Source organism: Ixodes scapularis, unplaced genomic scaffold (genome assembly GCF_016920785.2).
Source record: "Ixodes scapularis isolate PalLabHiFi unplaced genomic scaffold, ASM1692078v2 PGA_scaffold10__122_contigs__length_95168666, whole genome shotgun sequence".
In the NCBI taxonomy this organism is placed as follows: domain Eukaryota; kingdom Metazoa; phylum Arthropoda; class Arachnida; order Ixodida; family Ixodidae; genus Ixodes; species Ixodes scapularis.
This window is the reverse complement of record NW_024609836.1, coordinates 74,189,991-74,200,683: the sequence shown is the minus strand read 5'-3', so window position 1 is coordinate 74,200,683 and position 10,693 is coordinate 74,189,991. Positions and strand designations below refer to the sequence as shown.

The following is a 10,693-nucleotide window of genomic DNA, read 5'->3' as shown; positions in this document are numbered from 1 at the left end:
TTCAGGATGCTCGGTATTTTATGGTGAGTTTTGTTTTCTTCTAATTAAATAGTTAATTACCAATTTCTAGTTAATTATTCGCTTAATCGGGACGACTAGCCCTTTATAATATACCTACTGGCCGTATAACTCACCGGCACAAATCGCACTCTTCTACCTTTCACGGCTTCCTTTTTTTTTTTTTGGTATGGATATATGAATTAAAAACAAGCACCCTATATTATATATTCATCTTTCAGTGATGTTTTTCAAATGGTTTAAAGCCCACCATCAGCTATACTACTTAGCGGCAATGTACAGTTCTGTGTGAATAAACCAAATGAAAACATCACTTTCTTAACAGTGCCAAAGAACAAACAAAAGTAAAACCCTGAGTGTATTCTGTCACCACTTCACTCATATTTTCTTGTATTTAAAGATACATGGCGTATTGAATTGAAATTATCGAATTTATTCCGCCTAATGTGACCACAATCAGCTCGAGCCCATAATAGTCCGCATGTATGAAAATCAATCAAAGAAGAGGTGCATATAGAAAAACAAACAATCAGGACGTAATTCTGGAAAGGTAAAAGTAAATAAACAAAACTGCATCAAACAACGGAACAGGGATGTTTGTCAGGCGGCCGACAAGGTTCATTTAAAACGTTGGAGGGGTGAAAATAAGTCTAAATCACTTCTAAGGTTATCAGAAAGGAGCTGTAGGCGCGTCATTGGGGACTGGACGCCCACTTTCAGCAGGTTAAAAAGAAATGCAAATATATGCTTGAGAGTAACAGGGAAAACAAAATTGTACTTAAAACCAAGAGTGCATCGAGCGTAGCGTTCACTATCAAGTAGAAAAATACAAATGTCATAGAGAAATCTTCATAAAATATTTCTTCATAATAACAGAACAAAATTCACAGAGCAATTAATTTTCTTCCTGGGCTAACTGCTCGTATTCCGGACTGAGCTTTTTAACATTAATGGGGCGGAACTGTTCGCGAATAATTTGTCTCTATAGTGGGGCTCTAGATAGTAGAGGTTTCCTATTAACAAGACAATGCTGTATTCTCGTAAATGTTAAGCCTGAACTAATCAATACAAGTTTTGAAGGAGAGCCAAACGTTAATCAAGCAGACAGGCAAATCAGAACGGTCAAGCGTTGTATCGGGAATTGGTAATCCACTAGACACTTCATATTCATTGCGAAAACACTTCAGCGTATTAATTTGAAAACATCGAGAGCCGTATTTATCACTATTCTAGTTGAAAGTACACCTAACCCATTCGAACAGAGTGACAGATACTCTTGCTTAACCTGAAGGACAGTTTTATACGTTTCAAACCTCCGGGAAATACCCAACACTGGTCTTTTTCGTTCTTTTTATTGTTTTTCAGAACTAACAGTGCACAATACCTATCGCTATATATATATATATATATATATATACATACCAAGTTTTTGCGGCGCGTAACTTATATCTTAAATACCTAGAAAACTAGATGAAACACTTAGGTGACTTCTTAACATCTTTAAGAGATACGTATACTTTTGCATTTAAAAATCGAAAGTTCTTTTACTGTTTTGTGTTTTTATTTATATGGCATTCATTATTACATCGGACGGTTAGGTTTCAACTTTTTTGTTCAAATAAAATTTATACTCTATATTATCTTTTCTGATTCTTTCAGACATGAATGCAATCCTTCATGACGCAATCTCTACTTTTTTTAATCTACATCCGTCTCCTTTTTCATTCGCTCGTTATGTTTGCGACTTCGGCTTATGCGACAAATTCACATATTTGAATAAGTTGACAATAAGCCTCAGACGCAACATGAATGTGAACGCAATAGTCGTGTCTAATATTTAAGTACACTAGCAAATTTTTAATGCTTACTTCCGTATATATGCTACAATAATATACTTACTCATTGTGAACGCCATAAATAAGCATGTACTTTGAATTCCGATACCCATAACGTCAGCAGAAAAAAAAACTTTTGGACTATGGTCTTTCCACTGGAAATAAAGGTACGCAAAACATATTTATATATAATAGTACGCTGTTGTTCTAAGAGTATTCGAATAATATATGTGCTGGATTGTTTAAGTAGAAATTATCGTTTTCTTTTTAACCGCTTTAAATCCAAAGTGTAACACAATTACCTTCATGCGAACGCTTTTTTTTTTTAATGAGGAGTCTCGAAATAAAAATATAAGCCAATAAATATACTTAAAACCGAAGAAATTGTGAAATATAGTTTAAAACTGTAATAACTATTTTGCCATACAGAAACAGATTTCTCGTATGTTCTTCCGGCCATTTGACCACAATACGCATGTGATGAATTGCATCTATAGGGTTACACTAACTTCCTAGCTGTGATTGAACCAATGTAGCACGATGAACAGAACAGCGCACACAAAGACAAGGACAGAGAAAAGGAACATGCAGGACACACAAGCGCTGTTCCTTTTCTCTGTCCTTGTCTTTGTGTGCGCTGTTCTGTTCATCATGTCATCATACCAACTCGCCCAACTTACTACACTTCCGCAATATAGCACAATCGTTTTGGTATTTAATCAATTCTACTTTAAAGTCATTAACAAGTTTCTGAAAATATTGCTAATATAAAGTACATGACAGAATAATCAGTTTGTCAATAGGAATTTATATGCGTGAGATTTGTGTACCTTTGGGATATGTTACATCACATTACAGATAATTCAACCGACAATGCACATCATTCAGAAACTATTTATCTATCTCCTTTACTTACTAAAACTTGTCAATCAATATTTGTATAATAATTAAATTTCCGAAAACTATCTGCTGCATACTGAGTTTTCGAGAAATGGTCATTAAGTTTAATAAAACGTCGTCCTTTAGTGCCAATTTGTAAATATAACAACAAAAACATTGCAATATCAAATTGTTTTTGTTTTTTTAAGTTGAAACCTAGTTATATATGAGTAGCATATGTGGGGGAAACTATATTATTTCATGCATGTCTTCTGGAAAATCCACCGAAAACTATAATATTAATAATGAGTACCTCGCCCCATGGGTAAAACTGTCAAATAATAGAACGCTCGAATCCTGGTTTTCACTCATCATATTATTTGTCATTAAGCTATTCCTTAAACTAATGTTTAATATCCTTCGTCTAAGAAACATTCAGTCTAGCAAAGGCAAATTACCGACCGCAATATTGGCTTTCACGTTGCTTTGAATAAAAAATCAGCCCGCATAAAGAAAGTCCTTCTTTTGGTCTTTTAATCTTATTCAAACTTCACGATGGAGTATTTTTCGCCGTGTTTCTCCTATTAGTGCAGTTTAATTTCTAGTGATGAGCACGTATTTTTCCCCCGTCATTCACAGTGGTTAGGGGTATGTCTGGTAACTGGCATGGTCCTAGTAGTAATCCTGTGAATTTGTAATAGCTAAAAATATAAACAATTTTTTTTTCGACCATGATTTCGTTTTTAGATATTAGGGTTTGAGAACTTTACTTACATTTATATGGAAAAAATTTTGCCAAGACGTGACTTCCAAGTTCTTCGATTACGTTTGAGTATTTTGGGCACCCCAAAATAAAGATTATTATAATTATTATTATTTTTATAAATCTTAATTGTTAGGATGCAACTGTCCTATTAATTTCGAATAGTGACTAAAATTGCAAAAACATATGTGTGCAATAATACCCAGCCGATTTTATAGACATTCAGTTAGAACGGTGCTGAACGATTTCATTTTCCCATTAAGTATATTTTTTGAAGAAAGTTGCAATAAAAAATACGTTAATTAAATGTTCTCGTGATTACGAATACCAGGCTTTTCGTTTAATAGCCCCCCTAAACCAGGTTCTCTTTGAAAGAGTTATTGGAAAGCTTTTTTGTCTAAATTATAATTCGAGGAACACAGCTGTTAAACTTATAGTTTCTGCAAACGAAAAAGCCTCCCAACCTATTTTTCGAAATTTTTAACCGGTTGGCACACATATTTTGTTTTGCGAACGGAATTTTCGTTTGAGGTAATAAAGTAACATATCTATTCTAATGTTTTTGCAAATATCAAAACTCACTGCAAAAAAAAAAAAACAGGGTCCAATGAGCTGAAGTATACCTTTGATTCGTTTGACCTTTATTAAGTTTTCCCGGCCGAATAACTCACCCGCACAAACCGCGTAAATGTAGCTTTCATGGCTTCAATAAAGACTGGTACCTAGTTTGCCGTCTGACAGCTCTACGGAAACTTCAAGAAGGCTGATGCTGCTAATGGAATGGGAGCTGGTGATCTTTTTTGTAGGGTGATATTGGTTGAAGTTATAAATGAAGCAATGTAGGTCGGTCATTCGGTGCTGCAAAAGCGTAAAGATGCCGACGATATCTTGTTCGTACACTTGGGGCGTCCTAGCGCATTGTTATAATATTTTGTTTTATATTTTGTCCAGGAATATGTTCGCTTACCTTGGTGCCATCGGCGATGCCCACTGCAGTTAAGTGACCGGACAATGTCAAACTTTTCAGTAATAATACAGGTAAGACGCAAGCAATACTTTTTCGATCCAAAAATATAGTTTTTCATCTACTCAAGGGCCGAATAAGTACGAAATATTGACTTTATACAAAATGTGAAGTTCTTTGGTGTGATATTTAATGAGTACATGAGCTGGGACGCCGAAGTACAATACATAGCTGGTAGACTTTCAAAAGTTGTGGGCATTATTTATAAATCCCGTCATATATTACCCCTTTCGGTCTTAATCTTTCTTTATAACTCCCTGTTTTACTTTTGCTATAATTGCTGCTTCTTTGTTTGGGATAACACAACGGTTAGGAATATGCATCACTTGTGTATTCTCCAGAAGAAAATAATTCGAATTACGCGCAATACGGAGTTCAACGCTCACACATTACAACTTCTAAAAAACCTTCATATATAGTTTCAATTACAGTGCATTATAATTATCCACTTCTAACATATATCACTGTAAAGCAAAATCAACTTGTTTTTCTATCAATCGCCAATATGAAGCGGAGAGTGCCTGCATAGGCTGGCCGTTGTGCAGACACATGGTCAACGCCTCGCTTCAGAACAGGCTACGGCCTTCAGATGTTGCGGTACTCGTTGCCTAATGTCATAAACAAAACATATAGACTGGGCACGGATATGATGAGTTTGAGCAGAAAGGAGATTCGTTCATTGTTTCTTTTGTGTTATCTGTGCCTATTCTTGATGGGACCTCCGACCTGCAAGAAATGTTCGTGTTGTATGTCAGATTTTGTTTTCTTTCTGTTTAATATTGTGTGTTTTGCTCGTATAAAAACCTTGTTCTACGGGTATCTAGTATGTAAAATAGTTTCTCTCGTTGCTGGTGGGGAGAAGAAACTCTGTCAAGCGACAAGTCTGCTTTTTTTTCTTCCTCACCCTCTCCCCTGAAGAAAAACAATAAAGTTGAAAGTCGAAAGAAAGTTCCAACAATTTAATCCTAAACTTCAACAATTTTGAATTCGACAACGGTCATTACCTTTTCCCTTCACCAATTTTATAAATTAAACTACTACATGTCGATCGGGGCAAGTCATGAAGAAGGCAGTGCTACTGCCGAATCATGCAGGCCAGCCCACCAGGATTGTATACTTTCTTTTAGAGCGCAGTTCTTAAGCGCCCGTTTCCGGGTTCAGCGGCATCTCAGTCGCCGTCGGTGTAACCGCGCGTTGCATCATGGGACGTTTCCCATAATGACGGCACACGTGACGTCACGTATGATGTCACGAGGGTCACGAGTGATGTCACGAGGGTGACACGAAGTATAGTTGACAGTTGCACTTGCACTTGTCCACTCCTAGTTTGTCCCATGTGTTTGCACACACAAGTTTACTGAGTAAAATTATATGAATTAAGCATAGTGTGAGGAGGAAGTCTAATCATCGAGTGATTAATATCACTCGATTACCTTTGGCCAGATTGGTCTCGCCCGGTCTAGTAGGCCTCCCAAACCGCGGAAACACTGCTAACGTGAAAGAACAGGAGGGCGATACTGAAGTATGTCATGAAGTTGTGCACACCTTAATGATCGGTTCCTCCCAGTCGTAATGTTTATATGCACTGCTTTCACTCGTCACTTCTGTTCTGTAATATGCATCGCGCCGCCCACCCATACCGCCCGTGCACACCGCTTCTACGCTCGTCACGTACCGCCATGTTTGTTTTCTTTTTTCGGCTTTGGCTCAGATACTGGACAGGCCAAAAATCAGGCTCCTTCGAAAGCTCGCTCCTCATCGAAGATCAGACGTCACAGCGATGTCGAGCGGTCATTGGCAGCGTCCGTCTTTTTCCTTCGGGTGACTAAAAGACCTTGGAGAAGTTTAAGGAAAATCTCGCTCCAAAAGCGAAGAGTTTATTGGCATTTCTTTTTTCTTTTCGGACGCACAGCACAAGCGTTTTTAGTGTAGGTGGAGCTCCATATGGCTGGGCAAAGCACCGTTCTCCTTTCCCAAACTGCTAACACAAGCGACAATCACAAGCGGGTAGACACGGACACTTTACGGACGAGACACGGACGAGACACTTTACCTTCTGTTTAAGTTATTATCGTTTGAGAACAGTCCCCCAAGATTAAGATCTCTTTTCTTTTTTTTTTTTTTTGCTTCTTACACATTTAAGTGATTTGTACGTAAGGCCAAGTACAAGTAGAAACGAGTTGTACATTCAAGGCGGCCTGGAGCTGTTGCTCGTCAGCTGTTTTGCTAACAGTTTTTTTTTAGCTACGTTCACTCAACGGTTTGACACTTCCGCCGCTATTGTTACGCATCGCCCTACCAAGGTCTCGCAATGAACTTTTCCAAAATCTAATGTGAATTTGTAAAAATAAAGCCACTTTTTTAAGCAAGTTTGAAGCAAAATTTATTCTATAGAGGTCCAAACTGCAGCGGTCAGTTCCGCTGTCAGGAGGATGCAAGCTGAATGTCTAAGCTCACCTAATAATGTTCAATCACACTTTAGCCATTTCCAGCAGAGCATAGAAGGCTATATATATATAACTGCCCCCATGACCATGTGAAGACAGACTTCATGACGTACGATAAGTGATTTTGGTAATAGCTTACACGATGTTGCATATCTAGGCCATTTTAGTTTTTGTCCCCCACTAAAACTGAGTAAGGGTGCAATCCAGCTGCTTCAAGTTCGTCGCGTTGCGAAACTATGAGAAGCTCGTCTAAACTTTACGTACACTTCCAACGTCACTAGTTAACCCCCCGGGGGGCATGCAAGGGAGAGTAGCCTGTTTTATCATTAGAAAAACAATTTGCAAAGACATGCCCCGAAAATGTTTGTGGCCAGCTACTCTTTATGAAAAGAGGGAAGGGTAGGAAAGAAAAATGGCGCAAGAAGGCCCAGAGTTTATCCGGAGATACACTGAAAGAGAGAGGAAATGAGATTGCGTACGGTGACGCCAAGATACTAAAGCAGACGCGCGAGGTGTTTTGAGTGGCACTCGCGCTTCAATGTGGCAGAACATCACCGAAAGGCATAAAAAGGGTGGAAAAGGTCGCCCTACCCCTCTTACATAACAAAAGCGTGGTACTGAATGAGATGTCACCACTAAAGGCCAACGCCGTGCACAGATTGCGCACGACGATTGCGTCAACATTGGGTTCACACTTAACTCGAAGCCGTGTGTTGACGCAGCCCTCGTTTCAAATCTGTATCCGGCGTCGCCCTTCACAGGTGGCGCAAAAAGGTCAACACAGCGGCCTTGTCTTCTAGGCGGTGTTGCCCTACCGCTCATCGTATTCCCCAAGATGTTCTTCTATTCTTAAATCTCGCGAGTGTCACTCGAAACACCTTGCATGACCCACTGCGTTATTGCCATAAGCCTTCCGAATCATTTCAAAAATCTGTTGAGGTTTGCTGAGTTAAATTAATGCTCGCTCATCGCCCTGGTTTGCAGTCCAGGCTGAAATCGCCAATGGTTTTGTGCAGGTGCTAACAAAACACTCGTGAAGCGCAGCTGAACTTGTTCGCAGAACGACGCGCTTTGCCGTAGTGACGTATAAAAGTATATGCATTCGACAGCTGCACACACGTCACCATGCTGCTCTTTCTTTTTATGCTCCAATATTCATGCATATTAAACTCGCACGTGATTATATCCCGGAAGATCTGGTGAAAACAATGTTTTTGGTAATATGTATTACTTTTATTCTGTACCTCATTATGGAGGTGCGAAAATCACAACTTATTTTTTTTTTCTACAAAGGAGGCACTGGTTCACTGATCGTTCAAGTCCAACTGAACTGACCATTCACGCTACGCGCATTTAGTCATAAGTCGCAAACAAGTTCTTTGAAGAAGATAAATGCCGATGGAGGCCCCAACAATAATATCCGCTGAGGGTCCAGCATACGCGGAAGTAGACAATTTTAAAATGAGCATAAACTTCAAGCCGAATCTAGTCCGAAGCGCCATTAAGTTCCGTCCCCGTGCCAACGATCTTTTCTTGGCCACATTTCCCAAATGTGGTACATTTTGGGCCAGCCACATCCTCTACCTGATCAACACTAAAGGAGTGCCACCGTCTACGTGCCCTGGACCTCTTTATGAGAAACCCTACGCTCGAAATGGTACGTGCTAAGGTCATCGAGGACATGAAACTCCCTGGACTCATAGTGACCCACTTGCCCCACCGCCTGACGCCGTGGGACTACAGGGTCAAGTACATTTACGTTTGCAGAAACCCGAAGGACTTTTCCGTTTCATTTTTTTCTTCATACTCGCACTATGGCCGCCTACAAATACGAACACGGGCAATTCCAAGATTTCTTTCAGATATTTATGAGAGGAAGAAACAGTTTCGCTGACTTCAGTTATCACCGGCTATCACGTTCTCGAAATCGTCAAGTTCATGGGCAACGATTACCACTCAGTGCTTCTTCAAAATAAAGGCATACTCGAGAACGTCTTGGAACTCAGCAGCATAAAACTCATAAAGCAATACGCCGATTAAAATTTTAAAACTTTGTTTGCGGAGCCGATTACCAACGAAGATGTTCCGGAGGGACTAAAAAATGTACATAAAGCGTGTCAGTGTCGTCCCGGGACTGGCGGTCCCGTTGGTGAGTGCAAGACATTCTTCACTCCCGAAATGAACGCTAGGTTGGAAGAGAACATTTCGCGGAAGCTGTCCCACACCGATATCGTCGAAGTGTGGACAAGACAGGGCGTTATGTGGCCCGGGGAAGAGCAGGTATTCGTCCAAAGAAGTGCTCTGAACTAAGTTTACAGATGTGCGTCAAAACGCTACAAATTTCTTTGAAGAAAATAAAAGAAAAAGATTTTAACATTTGTAACACAGAGACTTTTAGTGTGCCTTTAGAATCCGGATACCTAACAAAGCTGTATTTTTTTACGTTCGTTTTTCCCCGCGATATGAAATAAACAAACTACATAAATTAAAACAAAAAAGAAACAGTGAAGTTAACTTAAGGTTTCGCTGCTCATAAATGCTAGAATTTTAAGTTTTCTTTTTTTTAGATGAAGGATTCTAGAAATCGAGGCGCAAATAGCATTTTTTTTGATGCGCTGAACGCAGAGTCGCGTATCTTATCGTCTTCCGTGATCTTAAGAGCAGACTGCAAACGGACGACGACGACACTCTACCTACTAAAAAAAAGTTCTGGGTGAAAGGTTGGACGGAGAAGAAAGAACTTCGTATAGAAAAACAGTTGTACGAAGAGCTGCTAGATAGCGACTCCGTGGAGTATCCAAGATTCCTTCGGGTCCCCCATGAGGTCTTCGTTGAACTACTGGCCCGCGTTCGCCTATCAGCGTCGTCATTCATCTTTGCCATTTTAACACCGCGCTACTACAACAGTAATGGCACAGGCGATTCCGTAAGCTCGAAAATAACGCGGTGGACCCTCGTGGCCAGAAAAAGCAAACGAGTGTCGCGAAAAGCAGCTAAATGCGAACTACACCGCCGCCCATCCGCGGAGCTTGCGTGCTGACAGAACGAAGCCTCCGCGCCTCCTTTACAGAAGAGGACTGCGCCGCGAGGAGTCAAAAACTAATGACGTATATCTCACCTAACGCACGATCCGCGGAGGAAAGTGGCGGATTTCTCCTTTGTGTGGATACCCCAAAATGGTACGAAGGGCCCTGCGGTACGCACTCCCGCGTGCTCTACCACAGAAGACTCTCATAGGTGCAGTTCGTACCGGAGGCACCATCGTATCGTCTCGGACGTGCAAAAACGGTTCCCTAAAACTCCCTATTAAGTTCAAATGGCGAGATCGTGCACTCAATGTACGGTGCCCAAAAACGTCCCTCTGACTGGATGGTTTGCTCTCATTCTTGAGGCAATTCGATTATTTCGTTATACCGACGTAGTATTCTTCCTTCGCCATTGTTAGGCGGTGAGGTGAGGTTAGGCGGGAATCGATTACGAAACACCAAATAATCTAGTTTTGCTAAGGCTCATAATTACGGCAGATATGGCCAAGGGATTGCAGACCAGCGAATGATTCGTGTGTGTTGGCACGCCAATTCTACAATACGCAAGTGAAGAGAACAAATCCTCCCGTGCCACCCAGTGTCACGAAAAATACATGCTTCTCTTTACCTGCAGCTTGGTACGAACATTCAGTAATACCTTTTTGTCTGCTTTAAGGCGATGAATGTACAATTGACAGCCA

At 40.4% G+C, this 10,693-nt stretch overlaps 1 pseudogene; it reads left to right on the top strand.

The window, feature by feature from the left end:
- The first annotated feature begins 8,427 nt into the window (after window positions 1-8,427).
- On the top strand, window positions 8,428-9,276 carry LOC115328181 (annotated as a pseudogene).
- The last annotated feature ends 1,417 nt before the right edge of the window (window positions 9,277-10,693 follow it).